General features: G+C 36.5%; 1 protein-coding gene across 19 annotated transcripts in view; it reads right to left on the bottom strand.

The window, feature by feature from the left end:
• The window catches only part of ATP10B (ATPase phospholipid transporting 10B (putative)), a 227,591-nt gene extending 216,770 nt beyond the window's left edge, over positions 1-10,821 (bottom strand). For 15 of the 19 annotated variants that reach the window (XM_085591039.1, XM_085591040.1, XM_085591024.1 and 12 more), the window contains exons 1-2: positions 9,145-10,821; positions 3,803-3,876 (exon numbers count right to left, since the gene is read on the bottom strand). The gene's annotated coding sequence lies outside the window, so the exon portion shown is untranslated. Of the gene's footprint in view, positions 1-1,232; positions 1,417-3,802; positions 3,877-9,144 lie in introns of all 19 variants that reach the window. The other 4 variants (XM_085591030.1, XM_085591032.1, XM_085591033.1 and 1 more) reach the window with 2 other exon arrangements.
• Positions 10,822-21,954: the final 11,133 nt, after the last annotated feature.

The raw sequence follows: 21,954 nt of genomic DNA, 5'->3' as shown, positions 1-21,954 counted from the left end.
TTTTGGCTACAATCCACTCACTAACTTGGAAGTAATGAGACTCTGGAAACATTTTATGCATTCTCTCCTTTTGATTTTCCCCTGTTTTGATATTTTTTTGGATTTTAGCTATGCCACTGCTTGTTTCTCTACCCTGTTTACAGTGAAGTTGAATGTGTGTGTGCTGGTTTTGAGGCTTGAAGTACTGGGAGATGTGAAGCCCTCAAAATGACTGCTGAAAATGCAGAAAACTAACTTGGGTGTTTGTTCCCTCATACTTCCATACCCTAATGTCTGTGTAAGAAAGCTTATGTCAAACAAATTGTGGCTATTGGTATTTGTAATTCCCCCACAGTCAGAGCACCCAAACCATCTAGCTCATTACAGAAATTGCCTCAGAATGCATTCAGTATGAATGGTGTTATTATAGTATCAAGTTCTACTCTAGTCTGAATTTCAAATTCTTGATTAAAAAAGCATTTTGGGCTAACAGGTTCTCTATTAACATCTCACCTATATACTTTACACTGAATAATTCTAAATGATTTTTTGCAGCTAAGGAAGATTAAGGCTGCTTAAAATAATAGTCTGCTATTACTGCTTCAAATGATATCTTTATTGCAACAGTGGATTCAATAATATAGAATATTATAATCTATCAGCTACTGCCAGTGAAAGAAGCTCTTAAACATCTGTGGGGAGTGGGAGCTATAAGGTTGAGGTTAGCATCACACACTGGTATCATTATTTCTTTGAATATATAAATAAGGAGTAGATCAAGAATTAATTCTGTCATTCATAGCAGAAAGAAACAAAACTTTGGTTACACAAAACTAAACATGCACAGACTGTCTTAGAAATAAGTATTATGCAGAGTTACAAATTCAAGAGATCCTAGTCCTATCTGTACTTGTGGGAATCTAATCAGATGCACAGTCTTAACATATATATGCCCATAAAGGCAACCACAGAGATGGGTTTAAAAGAATTTAAAATAAATTCTGGATGTAGAAAGGCATGGCCTTTTTGTGCACTTGTTTCCATGTTTTAGCATCTCTTGCTGAGGATAGAAACAGTTCAGAACTGAGGGAAAAGACTCCAGGGCTGGGTGGGACAGCCTCAGGGCTGGCTTGTGGCCATGTTCTCCCATAGATTGCATCCCACTTGTAAAGTGTGGCCCAATAGACAATCGTGGGATCACAGAAGAGTTTGGCTAAAGAGACCTTCAAAGTCATCAATTCCAAGTCCCCTACCATGCTCTACAGAAGTTCTCCCTTGCTGGCAACACAAAGTGTTTCATTTCCAGGTAAAGGTGGGTTTGCAGTATCACACAGGCAGGGTGATGCACTCCACAGAGTCACTCTGTGTAGGTGTAGCTGTCAGAAAATGCCTTGGTTACAGTTTTGGATCTTCTCTGTAAACAGGAAGGCCTATATCCTGGAATACAGAAGTAGGAAATAGCTGAGCCTGCTTCAGGAGGGCTTGCTGCTCAAGCCAGTGAGTAGGCTGAGACAAAGACAACTTCAGAAGGGATCTCAGAAATTAGGCCAGACCTCGTTACTATCAGGGTATGCAAATCCCTCAAGTGACTCAACCATGCCTGTAAACTATTTATCAAAATACATTTTTGACATGCTTACACACGGGAAAAATTCTTTTGGCTATTCATACAATTCCAAATCAAATCAAAGGTCAATATTTGTAAACAAATACATGAGTTTTAAAGGAAATTACTTTGCTTCTTAACAGGTCACAGGACCCCAAAGGAAAGAATTACAGGAGCTATAGGTGCATGTGTAGGGGTGGCTGGTAACCAGGAAAGGCAGCCTGTGGATGGCCCATGGTGGAAAGGCTGTGGAATGGCACCTACACAGGTCAGTGCCAGATGCTTTAGGAGCAGATCTAGAGAAAGAAAAATCAGACATGCATTTAGCCTTGTAACACAACCTAGTTCAGTAATCTTAGAAAATATTACACTTAGCAGGAATGTATCAGAGAGGTTTTCATCTGCGTCTGAAGGAAAATAGCACAGACACTTGAAAATCTGTAACAATTTATGGCAATTCATATGATTCCAAAATCAATTCTAACATACCTTGAATTATAGTTATACTTTCAGAAGACTTTTTATATTAATTAACCCTTTTTAACATTTTGCAATCTCTGGGGAACTGGGAAGATGGTTTTTCACTGTGCATCTATGGCAAGGAGACCAATTTGCTTCAGGGTTAACTGAGTAGTGGGAGAAAGAAACTGAGGATAAGTTTTTAATAGAATAATAAAAATTATCAATTAAAGCAATATTTTTCAGTCGAGTAATCATAAAATAATCAATTAGGATTCAGTCATAAATAGAATTCTGATTTTAGAAAGGCTTAAAGTAACCATTCTGTCACTTACATTTCCTCTATGATAAATTTAATGTTTGAAATCATGGTTTCCCCCTAGTGATACCCAATATAATTGTATAGTGTTTCTTTAAGAAAAGTGTAGAGCAAAATATTTTCAACATTAAGGAAAGTTAAAAAAAAAGGAACAACAATTTTTTTTACAATCTCAGCTGCAGCTCTGATGACCTTGCTCTAAGCACCTCACAGATTTTGAAACAGAGAACACAGCTTAAAAAGAATGACAAATAAGTTGAGTCCTGTTGAGTTTGAAAGTTTTAAAATTAATATCTTTCAATACAAGATGAAACTTTGAAATGTACTTGGGTTTGCCACTCATTCACCATAATTCTCTCAGTAACATATGCACTGTTAATATTTTCTGTCAGAGATGTTCAATATGATGAATTTATCTGTGAATTTGAATCAGAAGCAAGGAAACTATGTTCAAACAATAATTCAACCCGCTCTGATCTACTTCATCTCTCATTTTTAAGGGGTAAGGAGGTTTTCTCCTCTCCCTGACTCCCTAAGTGCTGCCCAGCAGTTAAATGTTCAGTGATTCAGGCTCCCCAGGCAGGCACCATCTCCCCGAGTGCCAAGTGCTGACTGAAATCTGTGCCCTGCCTTGCTCTGGGTGTGCACAGTCTTGCTTCTATTTTGGTCTGAAATTCCAGTGCAGCCATGTACCAAAGGGAACAAGGCCAGATGCTCATTGTGCAGCCCACGCACAAAATGCAGTCCAAGACAGGCCCAAAGGAATCAAAGTTGCTGCTCTGAGAAAACAGGGGAGGAACCAGCAGAGAAATGTGGAGATGAAAAGGCTGTGATCTGGAAAGGAGGGAAGACACATAATGCATAAAGAGAATATAATGAAATATTTTGAAAAAAAAAAAAAACAAACTGGTGGGCTCAGCACACCATGACCTGAATAGAGATTTTACAAAGAAATCAATAAGCTGAGAAACAGAGCCCAGAAGTAAATAGAATGAAGCAAGACAAGCTGAGGTAGAGAAGATATTCCAGAACCAGAATAAGTTGGACAAAACTCATGCAAGACAAAGCAGGAAAGCCTTTGGCTGTGAGAGGAAATTCTTTGGAGTCCACATGGAAGCCAAGATTCCTGACACTTTTGCTCCTGAACACTAGCATAGCCATTAGCTGTGCTGCTCCTTCATCACATTTAGTGCTAATGAGCACCTATCAGAGCCAGTACTGCTGTCAGTAATTTCAGTTCATAAGTCAAACAACTATTGGGTAAATAGAATGGGTTCCCTACATCCAGTTCTTGTAAAATAAAATTAACATATTTTTATAGTTTTAGTGCAAGTTCTGTGGGTACAATTTTTTATGTTATTTTAGTAAGTATTTTGCTTTTGTCCTCAGCAATATAAATGGCTAGAAATAAGTGAAAAGCAGCATACTTGAATACATACCTTTGAATTGTTGCATAGGATTGACCAAACCCTTGTTGTTTCATGTTGAATCTTGTTGGAAGGTCAGTGTGAAACTGCAGAAATGGAAGCACTGTATATTATTCCCTAATAAAACATCAATTTAAAACCACAAATGAAAAAGACACCTTCCCAGCAGGTAGAACTCAATAGAACTCAATATTCTTTCATTTCTTACTCAATGGTAACTGGTAAGAGCCTGCACTGAAACTAAACTCAGAGGTGAAACAATATGAATGCAACAATGTGAATACAAGAAATTGTATATGATCTATTTCAGGTGATCAGTGCTTCAAATCCAGATCATGCTATTTTTTATCAGTTATTGAGTCATTTCTAATGTTTTAAATCTTTAAAACCATCCTAATCTGTATTTCTTCCTAATCTGTTTTAGTTTTGTGGTCACATATATGATGAAGATCTCTGTTTTATTTTCCCTTTCCTGCGCAGCTGTGACAGGGAGGCTTTGGTGGGTGTCTGACATCCAGCCAGGGTCAATCCACTACAGGAACAAAACTATTTCCAGTTATTGATACTGATCTGTTTGAAGTGTGGGATGCAAAGAGCTGAAGATTCCACTGGGCAGAAGGAAGCAGGGCAGGAGTTGTATCACTGCAGGCATTTGAAATTTCAGGATCTTCCCACTGCATATTACAACAAACTAAAGCATTCTCAAAGCTTTTCCTGACAAAGGAAAGAGAGCAGGAGAGGAAGAAAAGACCAAAACTGCATTTGTAGTTACTGTTTGGATATTCACTTAGGCTGTAGGGAACCTGCATTGTGGTTTTCAATCTTCCGTATTGAGAGTAGGAACTTTGAAGATATTTTTCCTTTCCTAGGCACACAAAACTGTGGGTAAGAAAATCCTTTGTTTTGCTCAGAATCAGTCACTTGCCTGAACAGAAATTACCCACAGGACAGGAAAACGGCTCTTTGTAAAAATAAGAAAGAAGCGTATTCCAGTAGAATGTTTCAGTTTTTATAAACTTTTCCTTATTGAAAAAATGTATAATCAGAAAATTCCTATTTACCTCTAGGAAAAAAAATCTTTCTTCATACATCTGTTTCAGTTGCAAGCTTTGTCACTATAATTAAATTATTTGTTTTGTAAGATAAATCTTTTCAAGAAACCAGCACTGTATTTGCATTTCTATTAAATATTCTGTTCTCATGTTATCTTGGAAACACACTGCTTATATTAACAGCATTTACTTTTTCTGCTGTTTGTTTTGAAGGCATAAGATTTTCTCAGTACAGATATCTATGAAACTTTTAGTAAGTAATTCAAATGTTTGGTTATTAAATGAAACTGTTTCTCATTTCAATTTAGAATTCAATTACAATTTGTTCATTTCTCTGGTTCAGTGTTTGGAATAAATTTGCTCTGTGCTGACACATTGTTTATTTTAATGCTCAGCCTTAAAAAAAACGATCCCTGCAACCATAAATCTACAAACTAAAATGTTTAGGAATGTAACCTATGTTTCAATGTTTGCCTTCTTCCAAACATGAATGCAAAATTCACACTTCCCAGGGTCAAACACCAGCAGTCCAGTTGACAAGGTGTGATATGACAACTGATTTTCCTTGCCACCCACCTCAAGCTAGGATACTTGAAGTATTAGGGGGGTAAGAATGCCTAGACATAAAAGCAGAGATAAAGTTATTTAAGTAAATTTCTACCTTTATTCTTTTACAGTGTAAGCACAACTCCAAATTGTCAAATTACTGTTGGATGTTGATGTATGAAGACAGCTGTGTTCTTTTTCTGGGCTTTTTTCTTGAGTCATTCAGCTATTTGCAAGATACTCTCCACTCAACAAAATTTTGGTTTTTTTTGTTGATTTTCAGGAATTGTTGTCTTTTTGTGAAATACTCAGTTATTTGATAAATAATATATGTGGCAGAATTTTCTCTCCACTATACTAATAAAGATTAGAGGGAAATAGAACTTTTGTGATTAAATTTGCTTGTAAGAGGATAATATATTATAAATCAGCAGTAATAATGGCCTGTTCAATTAAAATACAAGAATTAAATGAACATTTTCTGACAAAACATTTTAAAAACCAAGAAAAGTAATCTCATTAAGAAATATAAACTTAAAAAAAAAAGAATAGAGCTGCATATGCCAAAGACTTCATATGATTTTAAGACCAATATATAAAAGCAGTTACAAAAATGGAATTTCATACCAAGAAATTTGCAAATTTAAAGGTATATATTGTCATGTATTCACATAATTTGTATTAATTCATGTTGTCAAATATAAAAAAAATTGATAGTAATTTAAGTCTTATGATAATACTTTAACTCAATCCCTGTGCCTCAAAAAACTCTTATCAGACTGCAGGATGTGAGATCACACTGTCACACATCTGAAGATGGGGCCTTTACTTATTTTCCTTTAAACTCTGCATCTGTGGAAATCAGGTAGTGATGAGAGAGCAGAAAGGTAGTGGGGAGTTCACAGGGCTCAGAGATGAGCCTCCCTTTATGCGCCAGAAAATGCACTGTACTCCTATCCACAGCAACTTTAGTCCTTTCACATCATCTTCATTTCTGTAGAGTAAAAAAACCTCTGATTTGTAAAGGTTTTGAATCTTTTTGATCAGGCATTTGTTTTAAATGGGAACATTCATAATTGCCATATGTACTTTGTACTCGATATCCAGACTTTTTAATCTGGATATAGAGGAAAAGTTCCATCCTGTATTTAAATGTAAACTCTACTTCAGAAAATAAGTTATTTTTATATATTATCTGTCATGATTTATAAATTATTTACTATGAGAATTGCTCTTCTTGGCAACAATATCTATTTATTGGTGTAATAAAATAGCTCAGAGTAAAATAAATCTCTCAGTGCAAAGTACAATCATAAATAGAATAAATATTCCTAAATTTAAATAAACTAGTTCTATATTTCCCTCTATCCAAATCCAATTTTTTCCCTTTAGATTTAAATAAGGTGTAATTTTTCTCTACAATATATTCTAACTTTGTGTTCACTTGAGTAATTTTTTCTTTTACAGTCAATTTCAGTAAGATCTTAGTGCTCTACAGATCCTCTTTATTTTTCAGGTGAATATTATACTAAATTCCAAAAACTCTTTATGGTGTTTTAGTTGCAGCAATAATATCAGCAGCAAATCGAAGATAATCTAGGAAATTCTTGTCAATGATCTGGTCTGCCTTGAAGGTTTTGGACAGAAGGTGAAATAGTGGTTGGAACAGTGTCCTATTAATTTTCTATCTTATCTTGTCAAGTGTAAAATTTGTTAGACTGGTCAGATAGACTCAGGTGAATTCACTTTCATTAATTTAGCTTTATCTTATTTGTTTTATACAAAGAATCTCAACTGGCGCCTGAAATTAACAGTTACTTACAGTAACTTTGTGAATGTCTATTAAAAAGAAATAAACCTCAGTCTCAGCCAGTGAAAATTCATGGTATCTCACCAAGTACTGAATATCTCAATATCAGATTATGTGCTTTCTCTGAGGCAGAAAAGTGTTACCAATCCAAGATGAAAGAAATGGAAGTCTATGAAGAAAATGTTATTTGAAGACTAATTGCAAACAATTATTCCTGGAAATGTTGTATATTGATTTATTTAATGAAATGCATCCTAATTAAATGTGTTTCCATATTTGTCATTTTTTACCATTTTACAACATGAATGATGATAAGGAATCATAAGGGCTTGTTCTGGAAGACATTGTATCTTCATTATTGTGAGTAGCACTAAATAACCTAAATATGAAATGCAATGCAGACAATTCCAAGTTAGCATAAATGATAAAATCAAGGCAAATGTTCTAGAAAATATGTTCAATGAAACCCAAAACACATTAATGTGCTTATCAATCAGTAAGGACTAACTAGATGGTCACTTTCTAGAAACTTTCCAGTAAGAATACTGTAAAATTTTGATGCCACATGGCTAAGTCTAAATTTATCACTTAAACTTCAGAAATAATCTTTCTGAGAAATTATGCACAAAAGCAGTTGCTGATGCCAGAAGGTGTTGGTATTATTTCTTAAATCCTCAAGATAAAAGCTTCATTCATAAATTATTGTTTGAACAGTTCTTGAATGAATGTGCCTTAAAGTGAATTAATCTGTCACAAAAAAACCCACGTGGAATTAACAAGCTAATACCATTTAAAGAACATGACAGCACTACTTGAAAGCAGAGACAGCCCCAGCCCTCATAGGCACACATTTTCATTTTTATAGTAAAGATTTCTTTTAAAGTGTAATACAATCAAGAGAAAATTTGGAACTGAAAGAAGGAAAATGGTTGTGATTCTAAGCACTCCTTGGATTTAGAAATTACATTATTTTAAAATTAGGCTGTGACTCTGTAGAACAGGTGAGCTAAAGAACAGAGTGAAAAAAAGGTTTTGCTGGGAAAATCTGTCAATTTGAATAGCTAAGTGGTTCCACCTGTTGGAAGAAAAGGACATGGGAAATTATTTGGCTTGAAGTGAGATGTGAATGTGGCAATAATCCTTTACCCTTAATACCTGGGTAAAAAAGATCTATAATTTCCCCCTAACCTTAACAATGAATGTGGCTCATGTAAACAATGAGAAACATACAAAGGATTTTCCTGTTTTCACAGGTCAGTAGAAATTCTGCTTTTTCAATACCACTTATGCACCACCACAAGGGGCAGAATAGTTTTTTTCAGACCTATACTGTTTTCCATGAATTTCAAGGATACCAGGTACCTGCAGATCTGAGTGAAGGATTTGTATCTATGAAAAAGCAACACTCTTCATCTTCCTGGCTTATGCAAAACAAGAGGGAAATAAGTAAACAAAAAGTATTTATATCTTATGAAAATGTTGTAATGGCATGCTTCCTAAAAGATCTGAGAAAAAGATGGGTTTATTTTGGACAAGTCCTCACAGAAAACATGAAGAGATGTTAGCTGCTCAAATATTTGGGTTTGGAAAGTGATAAGTCTGGTTACTGGTTAATGAAAGAATATAAATGTCATAGATTAGATCTGAATTCTTACAGCTTTAGTATTCCACCAAGGCTTCAACAAGCAAGGTTTTTAATGTGCAAAGACTTTATCAGCAGCATTCTTTCAGAATCTCATAATTTAAAAGCAAAATTGGCTTCATGGGCTCAATGAAAGGTGGTGTTTCCAACTAGTGAGGAGGAAACATTGAAGAGTGGGCTGGCTGAATTTAGGCTTTTCTGAAATAATGGCATCCAGCAAACAGTATTACTGTTATAATGCAATGTAACACATAATTTCAGAATGACCAGACATCCTGCAAACTGTATAAAAAAGGCCTCTTACCTCTCAGAAGTAGTGAGTCCTGAACAAAAAATATCAAATACTTCAGGGTGGGTTTTTTATGTTGCTTGGCTTTGTTTTGTTTTTAATTTTTAATCAAAGGATCTTCTAGATAGGAATCAAGCAGATTAAATTATGGGCCAATTATATAAATAAGGTTCCATTAAATAACAAAAGCAAAAAAGAAAACATAAATTAGTTTAAGGCAAGTCTGTCAGTCTTTCACTGCAGGGTGCCTCTTGAATGTGTGGCATTTTAGCACCATGTTTGATTCTGTATTAATGTTTACATTTTTTGTTCCCAGGAGACAGAAGTTTCCCTACTCTAAGCAAAACAGTAACTAAATCAGTATTCTGTAACATATCAAACACAAAAGATGTTAATGTTTAAGGGGAAGGGAAGACTTTGAAAAAGAAGCAGGAGTAAAAATTAATTCTACCTTTCTGGTTGGGTTTTTGTCCTCCAGCCAATGTCTATCTTTTAATACCTAGTTAAAGGCTTCCCACTGCTGTTTATGCCTGGACCACCTGTTCCCATGATGCTCTCAAACCAGCAGGGTTTGGCACTGCATCAGACAGTTCATAAAAATACTAGTTCAACAGCAGGCATTTAGGGTGACCAGTCTAGATTCCATGATCTGAGTGCTATTTCACCTCCATAAAAACCTAAATGGTTATAATCAGGAAGAATAAATATGATTGTAGGTCAAGCTGGTAGAAGTGAAGGAAAAGAGACTTTGAATAAAGGGCTCAAGTGTATTTGTAATGAGTGTTAAAGGGAGGGAAAAAGGTACAATGAAGAGTAAGGAATGCAGATCATGATTTCCTGAGTTAAAGGAATGCAAATGACATTGAATAAAGAGAAGGGAGAGGCGACTTGTCTATTGATAGATTAGAATAGGAAGAGCAAGTGATAAATCATCTCACACAAAGAGGTGATTGAGTGGTGTATAGAGGAACAGAGACAAGAAGAGAAGGTGAAGTGGTAGATGGCTTGGAGATTAAATGGGCAGGTTAGTTAGGTAAATAATTGCTAACTGACAGTTTTAAAAGCTCTCTGAATTTTAAATTTTAACTCAACCTTCACATCTAGCCTCTCACAAAACTTTATTATTCATAGGTATATATTCACATCTGGAAGAAAAAAGTCCTGAAACACAGTTACAAGTCTTTTATGTTTATTTCATAAGAAGCTTTTCTAGCTGCAAAGCTGGAGCTTTCTGGTTCCTTTAACTTCCTCTCATTGCTACAGGCATTAGACTCTGCCTAACAGCTGACATGTCCTGGAATTCAGGTAGGATTGCCATTCCAGGAGGGGAGGAGAAACAGGAGCTCCTCCTCCTTCTGGAATGAAGAGCCTTCCATTCACTCCCATTACAGTAGCAGCCTCAGACCTCTGTCATTTGACTTCTCATGGAGAAGACACTTTATTCCAGGTCTTGGCACTGTAGTGTTCTTTGACATTCAGTCCATGGGGGTATTGTCCCACACAGAACACCACAATGAGGGAGAATCCCAACATTTTAAGTAAACAGCACTAGATCTCAAACATCTTATTGACTAAATCTGAAATTATTTTTTACATACTTTCACAAGTTGAAACTGGATGCAAACCCTGACTAAGTCTGTCCTCAGTGCATATTTCCTGGTAAAATTAGAGGCTTGCTTGGATAGAGGCAGCTTTCTCTGAAAAGAACATGATACTTAGCTAAGAGATTGAAGAGGGATTGAGAGACAGGTTAAAAAGTGAAAATAAAAGGTTTCTTTGTATAAAGTTCAGGAAGGTAGAAAAAAATATTAATAATGGAATAGAATAAAAGGTTTTATAAGCCATCTTGTACCTGGTGAGGCTGATCCAGAGCCAACAGTCTAATAATCTCCTTGCTCATTCACTCCACTGTCTCTGCTTGGAGCCTTACAATTATGGGTAAATAGTAGGTTCATTAGAGCTGGGTATACAGAGAACTGGCTCAGATCTGTGATCCATCCTCAGTGTTTTCATAATGTATTTAATGGCTTCTTCATACATTTTAAAAGCTTTTGTAGCTCAAACATTTCCTTATCCATAGTTATCTGCAATCCAGAAGATAAGAGAGCTAAAAACTGGATATTTTAAGACAGTTAAACCCAGTCTTTTTATCCTAGACCAAGCAGAAATCTGACTTTTCAGAAAATATTTTAAGGAAACTAGCACAACATGAGTGCAATGTATTATAGTAATATAATTCATGCTTCAAATACACACCTTCCTCTGGGATTCTGCCCATGTAAATACCACCACATTTTCTTTTTTAAGATTTTGCCATGCATGCAAAGTAGATATTAAGACACACTGCTGAATTTAAGAAAAATTATTGAAAATCTTATTTGACTGAGGCCCAGCTCTCACACAGTCTTTTATTTTGCCCCACCATAGAGAAGTTGGGACTTCTGCCTCTGTCTTTCCCTTGGTTCACAACCTTCCACTAATTCTGAATGTGTTCATATTTCCTACACTTTTTGACATCATCAAGCTGGCAAGTGTCTCATCCAATTTGCTGGAGCAAACCAAGGTGCTGGCATGGCTTTCTTGAATGGTAAATATCATCACTGAGTGTGTAACAGCTGAGAATTTTGCCTCTAGCATCTGCCCACATGCTGCAGGATTATCTGGCCTATCCACAGTCTATCTGCTAGCAGGAGAATAAATTAAAACAAACAAACAAACAAACCCCAAAGAAACAAAAAACAGCACAGACACAAGCATTCAACTCTAACTGAAGTTGTCTTTCTTTAACAAATACAGAAATATGACATCTGCTTCAAAAAGTAAAGTTAACAATGAGATCACTTATGCTGCCCACATTCTGCCTCCTGCAAAGCAGCAAACATGATACAGATACAGAGGAAGAAATTCTGTCAAATTCCATGTGGTTACTGTTGCTTGGGCAACCACTTCCTTGGTAACTACAATGCATTCTCAGCACGACTCTGTATCAATTTCTCTCTGGCTCTGAGAGACACAAACCTGCAGTAAAGTGTGAAGTGAGAACCAGAAAAACAAAAAGCTATTAACAAGAAAGCCAACCTGAAGAAAAAAAGGAGAGAATGAGAAAAAGATTTCTTGTTGTTTCAAATGTACCTAAATGAAAAATAATGTAATCAGAAATCTATCTGGAAGTTTTTTTTAATATTATTTTGGAGGAGAAATCATTGATATATGTCAGAAAGTGTGTCTTGAATCCTAAGTGTGAGGTTGGAGAGAGGTTCTGGTGTGGCTCTGGAGAACTGGCACTGAGCCTGCTATGGAAGGTTGGCTGTCACTGGTGTTTTCTCTGTTCCAGTTTGTCAGGAATTTGTTGCTGAATCTGCACTATAGAATGCAGTATAAGAAAAGATCTATTAGGAATAACTCACTAGTATTTTAAAGAATTTCTAAAGAAAATTCTTGTAAAAAGAAGACATAAACCTTAGAGTCCCTTCCCATACTGCTCCAGAAGAGTGGCTCAGTGATACTGCTGCTAAACCAGCAACAGTGTCCTTACTCCTAAAACACAGTGATCTTTCTTTTATAAGTATTGATTTGAGCTCTCTGCATAAAATGCAAAATTTGGTTTATTCATTGTTTCACACCAAAATCTTGTCTTCTGCTTACCTAGACCTCCAACTTCTCTTTGGCAACAGGCATGTAAGCAGCTGAGCACAGTTTTTGTTCATGGACTACATAAAGAAAATTTAGTTTTTATATGAAACAAATAGAAGAAAGGCTCTAGTTATAGCACCAGCAATTTTTTTTCCAGTTTATCTTTTTCTGAGTCTTCTATCAGAATCATTATTTTTCATTCCAGTACAGATCATGTGTTCACTGGAGGTTTCGTGTCACACAGCTGGAGGTGATTAGGGTGGCAAAAAGGAGGCACCATGACCTGCTGCTTCTTCCATTTGTATTAAGTAGCTTAGGACAGAGTGACTCTAAAAAAGCATGAAAAATAAACAAGGATACTAGAGAAATCATTTGAGTCACCATCTTTCTCAGTGCAATGAACTACTCCTTTTATGTATGTCTGTTTAAATATATAGATTTCTGTCTGTACATAGCCATGCACACACTTGCCTTTTCAAGGACAGTAATAAATTAGTTTTCTACTTTTTTTTGCAGACAAAAAATTAACTTGTTGAAGTTATTTTGCTCTTACAGAAGGAGCATCAGCAAAAAACATTAATAGTGTCATTTTAACACCTTTAGTTCAAGCATGCCTTCCACCCACACTCCAAATGGCAGAGGATATACGTAAAACACATCTCTTCCAGGAATTCAGGAACTTACTGAGTCAATGCAAACATTGGTGCTAAACTGCAATAATATACTCATCCCATTTCCTAGTGCTGTTTCCTGGATTAAATAGAGGGACAAATCAAGGAATCTGAAAATGAGAAGAGTTTATCATTTGTTCTCTGAAAATACAGAAATTTGTATATCTGCTCTGGAGAACGTGGCTGTGGGGAGAGGGCAGGAGGATATCCCTGGAATACTAGAAAAGGTATGATGGAGAGCTGGCCTAGATCTGGGTAACAGCAATGGAAAGGACACTCTCTTTTGGTGTCTGCGTCAGCACTATTTTCTCTTGAAGTACAGTGTCTTAATTCAGAAAAACAAATTAGCAAGTCCAGAGGACTTGAACTGATATTATATTGTGTTAATATGCTAAAGTAGTTGAAATACTTCTTCAGCATATGTTTACAGTACCTTGGGAATGAAAAACAACAGTGGGAAATGCCAAGTCTTCCACATTGCTGAGAAAGCACTTAAAATGTTTTGGCAGTACTCCTTCCCCTCCCTGTGAAATTTAATTACTCTATCCAAAAGCACCAAGTAGTCATTAAGATCAACATTATTTGGACACTGATGCCATGAAAGCTCTAGACTTGAATGTGAAGTTGTAGGTCTCATGGTGCATAATTACTGTCTATGAACTGTTGAATAGCAGGAAGTTACATATATGTAAAAACAAACTACACAAAAGAATTCCAACAAAAGTCAAAGCCAAAAGCACAAAGTGAATTAGGATGACTCTGGTTTTCTGTTTGTTTTGGTGTTTTAAAGGAAGTTTTCAACAGTTATGTAATCCAGAAATGCACTTCATTCTTCTGCTGTCAGCATTGCTGTACTATGAATTCAGATACTGCAATCAGACTACTCCCTTTGTTTAGATGGGAGAAAAACTCTTGAGTATATCATGTTTACATGCAAAAGTTTACCACTGTGATTTCATACCTAAATCTGTATCTTGTAGAATAATTACATATTATTAAGACAATAATGTATTAATAATATATATGCTTTCCTAAGCAAAAACCTTGCTTCTGTGCCTAAAGTTTACTGAATATTTTGCCATTGAAGTCACAATCAAAAAACATAAAGGCAAATATTAAACATGTGAAAATGGGCATCCAACGCATAGGAAGTTAGGCTTGCACCTTGTGGCCTGTTTCAGTAAGCACTATGTAAAAACAATAAAACCCAGGGGGAGTTCAGTATTTCACATTATTAATTCCTAACTCAATAAAGTGGGCTACTACAAAATCAGGGGTCCAGGTTTTGCTGAGATTTGTCCCTAAGGGTCAGTGTGTGAGAGCCACTACTGCAGCCTAATCCATGGGTTGTGAGCTGTGGAACACAACCATAATCATGCCCTGTGCTGACTGGTACTGAGGTGATTGCATTGCACTGTCAATTTGCAGTGATTTGAAAAACTATGTTTAGAGAAGTATTTTACCCTATCTTCTCTATGTAGCTTCTAATGTCTTCCATTCTGATGTTTGAATGAAAAAATCATGCTATGCAGACTGCAAAAATTCATGTAAGATGAACCAAATCAAGACAGTAGCTTTGAAGTCTCTATACATTCACATTTAACTCCCTTGTCTCCAAATAGGAGCTAAATGAGAAAATGCCAATTTCATTTGGACTACCTTCTGATTTCCTTACAGCACACCTGTTCCAATCCAGTTTAAACACAGAAGAGCAAAGAGTAAGTCTGTGGGAATTAAAAGGATCAAACCCAGAAGGATTTGAAATATACCCAGAACATATGAATAAAACCAAATGAGGTTAGATGTTGGTGCCAAAAAAATGATTTTTTAATTTAATAGTAAATAAGGGAAGGAAGGGAAAGATGGAAGGATGGAAGGACAGAAGGAAAGACAGCACCCCACAGCAGAGGATGGGTGTTCAGTGCCTCTCACCAGAGGCTTTTTCACCACACCCAAACTCTCCTCACCCTTTGTGTGAGGGTCTGTGCCAGCCTGGCAGCTGCTGACCCCAGGGCTGTGCTCTCCACCCTGAAGGTGCCCAGCTCCATCCCTCAGTGAATGTGCTCTTCTTCCCTCAGCCCTGAGTTTATCTCCCCTCCATCAATGAACAGTTCAGGGCCTCAGTCAGGAGGCTTCTTTAGGGGGTGGTGTTTTTCTCTGCAGTTTTTATCACACAGTTTTGCCATAATAGGTGTAGGTGCTTCATGAAGATGTTTAAGTCATACATTTCAGTCTCCAACAACACCAAATTACAACTTCCTTCAGAGGAGCCCATTTAGTCAGGAAGGGATAAATTCCAAGAAATACTGTAGACAAAGAAAAGGTTGGAAAAAAAAGAAGCCTGATTTATAAAAGTCTTCTTTTATTATCTCATAGGATCAGAGTTTCTCTCTGTCACTATGCCTTTAAGTAGATAAATACAACTGCTTCTTGCATATTGTTGGCTTGATTCAAGGAAAAAACATCTAGCTTTTTAAAAGTCAGAGTTTGTATATTTGATTTCTCAGAGGATTCAGTTATGTCTACAGTCTATGGGATTGAACTGAGATAAACATTCTTGCCTTTCAGGCATTCATTTGCAGGCACATCAGGTTTTCAGTGAATTTTTATGTTTGCCATACATCTGAGGGAGGAATTCTTTTTACATGGAATGAGTAACAAACTTCCATTTATCTTTTGCCACAGTGCAGATCAAGGTTTGAACTTGTTACCTCACTGCAAGAGAAATTGGATTGTTTTGTGATGAAGTACAGTGTGATTAAGCCTATTTCAGGTATAGTTTCTTTAGAGAATTTTGTCAGCTTTTGTCTGTGAAATGTTCCAAAGCAGTCTCAGAAAGCTCTATGGCTCTTCAGTATTAGAATATATGGATAAATTTTCAAAAGAAGTGTTCTCAGTATATGAGGTTCTGTGGACAATTTTTGCACAGAAAAACAATTAAGAAAAGTTATTCAGGGAAAAACTGATGGAATATCGAAGACTTGTACTCAAACCAAGGATTTACACAAAGCAGGAACAAATATCCATCTTTCTTGTACCTTTGGTTGAAGTCCTAATCACTGGGATATTGGTATTCCGTGCCATTTCCCATACTTCTTTAAATATGCATCAAACTAATGAAGGGTGATTTGGAACATCGCCCATGACGTTAATGAATCAGGAAGAGCAACATTTCAAATCTTGGGCTCCCAGCAGCCAGCCCATTGCTGCTCTCTGATGTTTTCACAAACTAAATTTGCATGGTCTTAATTTGTTTCAGTTCAGAATAAAGAACAAATGTCAAACCCCTTTAATTTTTCTAAATGGAAAAATTTTCCATTTTTCAGACAGGTTTTCCTACCATTTCTGAAGGCTTTTCCTACAGTCCAGAGGACTCACGTTGTCATAGACAAAGTCCAAACACAGTCCCATGAAATACAGCTCTCCTACAGTATAAACCAGTATAAATAAGCAATTTGTCTAAACTCTGGTTAAACCTTTCCCCGGGGCTGCAGGAAGCCCAAGCACAGCCAGTCTAGGCAAGGACTGATTTGCAGAGGAGCTCACTGGGCCATTCAGGCCAAACCAAGAGCCTGTATTTCCAAATATCCTTCTAAAACCCCAGGCAAGGAGCACAGGTGGCACCTCAAGAAAAGTATCAAGGAAAGTTCAGAGAACACCAGTGGGAGCAGCTATTACAATAAAGCAGGGAAATTCCAAGGAAATTTTAAGAGTCTTAGTAAGACTCATGATTTCCAGTCCATGGCCTCACCTTTTCTGATACTTGCCCTTCACCCCCACACCCATCTCTTCTCTCATGCCTCCCCAGTAAAACGAATTTTTGCATTGTAGCAACTCGGTTGCCCCTTATTTGCCTTTGCATTTCTTCCCACTTACAAGTGTATGTTTTATGTTCCTCACTGGATAAGTTTAATGGGAGGAAGATGTAGTTGCTGTCATGTTCTCTTTTTCCCTTGTGCTTTTCATCCACCACTCTATTCATTATCATAACCCCCATGACTGTTAGTAAGCAAAAGTATCTGGTGTTTCTGCTGTCACTCACTGAAGTGCAACTGAACTGGTGTCACTTTTAGCAGACAAGTTTTCAAAAATAGTGTCAAGAGATTAGCTTAAAGCATTAAAGAAGAGGTTTCTCCCTTAATGAATAAAAATTGGCACCCCAGCTGGCACAACACCCCCTGGACTGAGCCACCTGACCATTCAGCCTCCTCTCTCCTAAACACCAGGATATTCATGTGACCACAGCCTCAAAGATCTCTTCAGTGCATATTTGTGCCTCACAATTTCATATGCAGAGTGGCTCAGACCATCACAAATGATCAAATAGTTTTCTAAAGCAAATACTTTAAATCTAATGAAAATAAGGATGCAGCTAAAATGTTGTGTCTAGCATAAGGTTATTTGCTTTTTGTTTTCAGCTTCCTAAATAATAGTGCTCCTATAACTGACAATGTTTATGATACTTCTGTTAATAATTCTAATACAACCAAATATGAACATACAGCCAAGAGTCAGAGATCTTTCTTCTCATTAGTCAGGTAAAGAGAGAAAAGAAAGGGAGATACAACAGAGATCTATAAAATGATGAGTATTATGAGAAAGCTTAACAGCAATATTTACTCTTTGTTGTAACAAAATGACTAGGATACAAATTCAAACCAAAATTAGAAGCAACTTCACACAAACTGAACTATGGAGATTATTGCTGACACGTCATTGATCCAGTTTATATGGATTCAGAAAGTACATTTATAAATTTATGGAATGAAAATTGAGAAAAGTTCAGATTTTTCCTTTACTATCCTTAAAAAGTGGCAATTCTCTGATAATATATTGACAGGCAAGGGACCTGAGAGGTAGCTAAGACAGCAGTTATGAAGATGGAGGACAGCAGCTGCCTGAAAAATCAAGTAAAAATTGATTCTTTTATGCAGCTTCTGCCAAAACAAGAGCAAACCACAAAGCAATGTGTTGCTTGTATGAAAAAACTAGCTTGACATTTAAAGCCTAAATCCCCAGAAAATGCACAGTGCTTAAGGATCTGATTCACACTTTTGCAGATAAGTAGGCTTTTGTTTCATGTAATGGAACTAAATTCCTGAACTCAGTTTTTCTTTAAATGTAGCTTATTTCTTCAAATAATATGAATTCTTCCAGATACTTCCTTTCCTTAATATTGAATTGACATTAAATTCAGATTTCCACAAAATTGAGTAAAGAGACAGTCTAGTCAAAAACAAGTTTTTTCTCCCTTATTCTACTTATGCCACAGTAATGTGACACTGTGAATACAAAACATACCCATAATTTTAAGAAGTACTTGTATGAACAATGAGCTTAATTATTTTGCTAGTGTGAAGCAACTTGAAGTGATCCCAGTTGCAAGTTGCACTGAATTTTCTGTACCTTTATCAACGAAATTAAAAAGAAAAATGGGGCAAAATGAACAATTTGATTTTGGAGCAATAGTTTATGAACAGACCACTCCTTTTTTCTTTGGAAGGAAAAGGAAGGAAGGGTTGGGTTTTTGTTTTATTTGAAAGAGGACTTCTTGACCACTGTGTGTTGTTTAAACACAGCCATCATATGCCAAGAGAGACTTTTCCCTTTAGCTGTTGCTTCAAGCCTTGCTAGTACTGCCCAACATACAAGTGGTGCCAGGTCACACCAGAGACCTGCACTCAGCTGATTGTCCCCAGGTCTCCTAGGCCACCTTCTGCAAAGCTGATGCTTTCCAATGGTAGGAAATTATCACTCCCAGCAAAAGTGTGATTATGAACCCAAAATATTCTCATTCTCGTTTACATTACTGAAAAAGGCCCCTTTTTAAATATTCTTCTGGTTTAAATACCTTCTGTGGAATCATCAGATCTAGTCAAGGAATTCTGGTGTTTCCAAGTCTGACAAGACTTCTAATTAGATTGTTAAACTAGTTTCCTATCCAGGAGTAACCCAAACAACAACAAAAACTAAATAATTGCAGTCTACATTAACCTTTACTATTCAAAAGCTAACACTCTGGTTCTTCATTAAAATCAGCTTTAAAAAACTTTTTCTTATTATTTACAAACCTCCAGGTTATGCATGAACTTTTGTGAGGTCCCACTGATCAAGTAGAGCTTATTAGCTTCCAGACTCCACACAGACGACAAGGTTCAAATTTTAAAGCATCAAAACATTTTGCCTGAGACTTCTGACATTTTCACTAACTTCATTTGAAATGGTGATATGTATGTACATTTCTTTGACCCTCATTTGTGTACATCTTCTCCCTAAAATACTCTAAACTCAAAAGAAAATTGCAAACACCACTGCATAAACAGTTTTTGTTTGTTTTCATGCAAGTACAGAAAGGGCAAGTTTAGCAAATTGCCTGAGAAAGAAAAGTATTTGTTAGGTAATTTGTCTTAGTGTGTACTTTAGTACTACTTTAAGTCTTCACATGAATAAACCTTATTTAACCCTCACATTTTGAAAATGTAGTTTAAATTCAATTGGATGCAACTCTTCCTGTGCATTGCTGGTAACAAATGCAACTAATTTAAATCTATTTTAAAAATCAGAAGACAGGACACATGATGTAAAAAGATCAGGATAACTATTCTCAGTTTGAAATTTTAAATTTAAACATTGGGCTATATTATGTTCTCTCTTTTGAGCAGTGAAACAGCAGGAGCATTCAGACAGTGAGGAATCCGTCCCCTGGATTCCTTAAGCAACTCCACGATTCTCTTCTGTTTTTAAAAAAGAGATTATTATTTAAGAAGGACTCCAAGAGAAGAAGAGGTAAGAGCAGCAACAGCTTGGTATGTACTACTGCAAAAACTACCACTGTACCATAGCCCAAAATTTAACTAAATATAATACATGAAGCCAAGACAACTGGAGGAAGAGAACTTCCATCACCATCTTTGCCTGTCTGTACTAGTTTGAAAACAAACCAGTGGGAAATTACAAGTCAGAACTACAGTTTAATAGGAAAAATGAAATAAAGGCAGAAAACACTGGCTTAAACTGACAGTTAGGATACAACCTGACACCCCGTTGGTCAGAGTGGTGGTGGCAGTCTGACTGAATGGTGCCTGCAGCCCTGTTGGAATGATGAACGTGGTTCTGTTGAAGCTGTGATCCTGTGCAAGGACTTGGTCTTCCTCTGGAGGTCCAGTGGTGGTTATTGAGCTCTTGTCCTCTGGGAATGCAGTAGGTAAATACTGCCTGTGGTGCTCCAGGCCTCAGATTGTATCCAGGTAGGAATGCTTGGCTTCTCTCCCTGGTGGAGCATCCCACAATGGGATGAACTCTGAGTGAAGCAGTGAGACTCGATGGCCCATTAGTGCAGCCAGACCCCAGAGGGAGTCATCAGGCCTGGGATAAGGAGCGCTGTCCCATCTGTTCTAACAGTTTATGAAGATGGTGACAGAATACATCATTTTGGTTACATCTTACACTGTAACCCCAGACACTGTGCAAGAGTGGGAATTGAGTTTATGGCCCAGAAGAGTTCATTACCACCGTAAATCAGTTCCATGGTTTTCAGGACCAGTGGATGCCATGCCACTTTCTCAGCCCAAAAATGAATTGAATTGAACATAATAAAATACTTCAGTTAGAAGGGACCATCTAGTCCAATCATCTAGGCCAACTTCTTAGATTGTGCATAATCACTTAGGACCAAGGAGATATTTTTGGCTTGAAAGAAATAAAATTGCTGGTCATCGTTTTTGACTATCTTAAGGTGATTTAGAAAAAAATCAAACCAGAAAATTTTCAAATTTTCTTTACTCTTTTCTTCCTATGTTCACTTATAAATTTTTATGGAGTGGAATATATTATCAACTATTTAACCGTCAAGAAGCCATATCAATTAATAGCATAAATATCTTATTGTACATTTTTTTAATTATAAGTAAGTTTTATGGCAGAATTCCTGTGGACATACTTCTTGTAGATAATGATTTATAGTACACAGTGTCCTGAGGGCATTTTAAAAGTAAGTCCGCTCCCTTTCTCACCTCTAAGAGGGTAAAAATTTAATGTGGAGTCAGTTATATTTGATACAAAAATGTTGTTAAAAACAGGGTGGAATTTGAAGGATTCTTATTCTCATAAACAAAAAAAGGCAAAAAAGCTTTTAAAATTGTCTGATTTGGCACATTTGAAAACTATACAAGTAAACTGCCATTATCTGTATGCTAGGATAACTTGTGCTTTAGTGTCTTTTCTGCCTATTTGCTGTGCAAACTGCTTAGGAGCAGAGGAAACCATAAGCTCCAGGAGCCAATCTGCCACTGTTGTCTGTTTATGTAGTCTGATAGAATTTACATGGGTTGGCAGAAAAAAATGCCCTTTGCATGCTTTGTCTCTAGGGGAATTTGAAAGTATGTCTAAGTTTTATAAAATAATGATAATCACAAAATACTCCAAGCACAAATAACAGATTGTCTAAGGCCTTTTCTAAGCAAGTTAAGTCTGTGGACAAACAGAAAATAACAGATAATTCTTAAAAGAAAAGGAAAACCAA

Source organism: Lonchura striata, chromosome 13, assembly GCF_050655825.1.
Source record: "Lonchura striata isolate lonStrDom1 chromosome 13, ASM5065582v1, whole genome shotgun sequence".
Taxonomy (NCBI): Eukaryota; Metazoa; Chordata; class Aves; order Passeriformes; family Estrildidae; genus Lonchura; species Lonchura striata.
The sequence above is the reverse complement of the archived record's forward strand: the minus strand, read 5'-3'. Positions and strand labels throughout refer to the sequence as shown.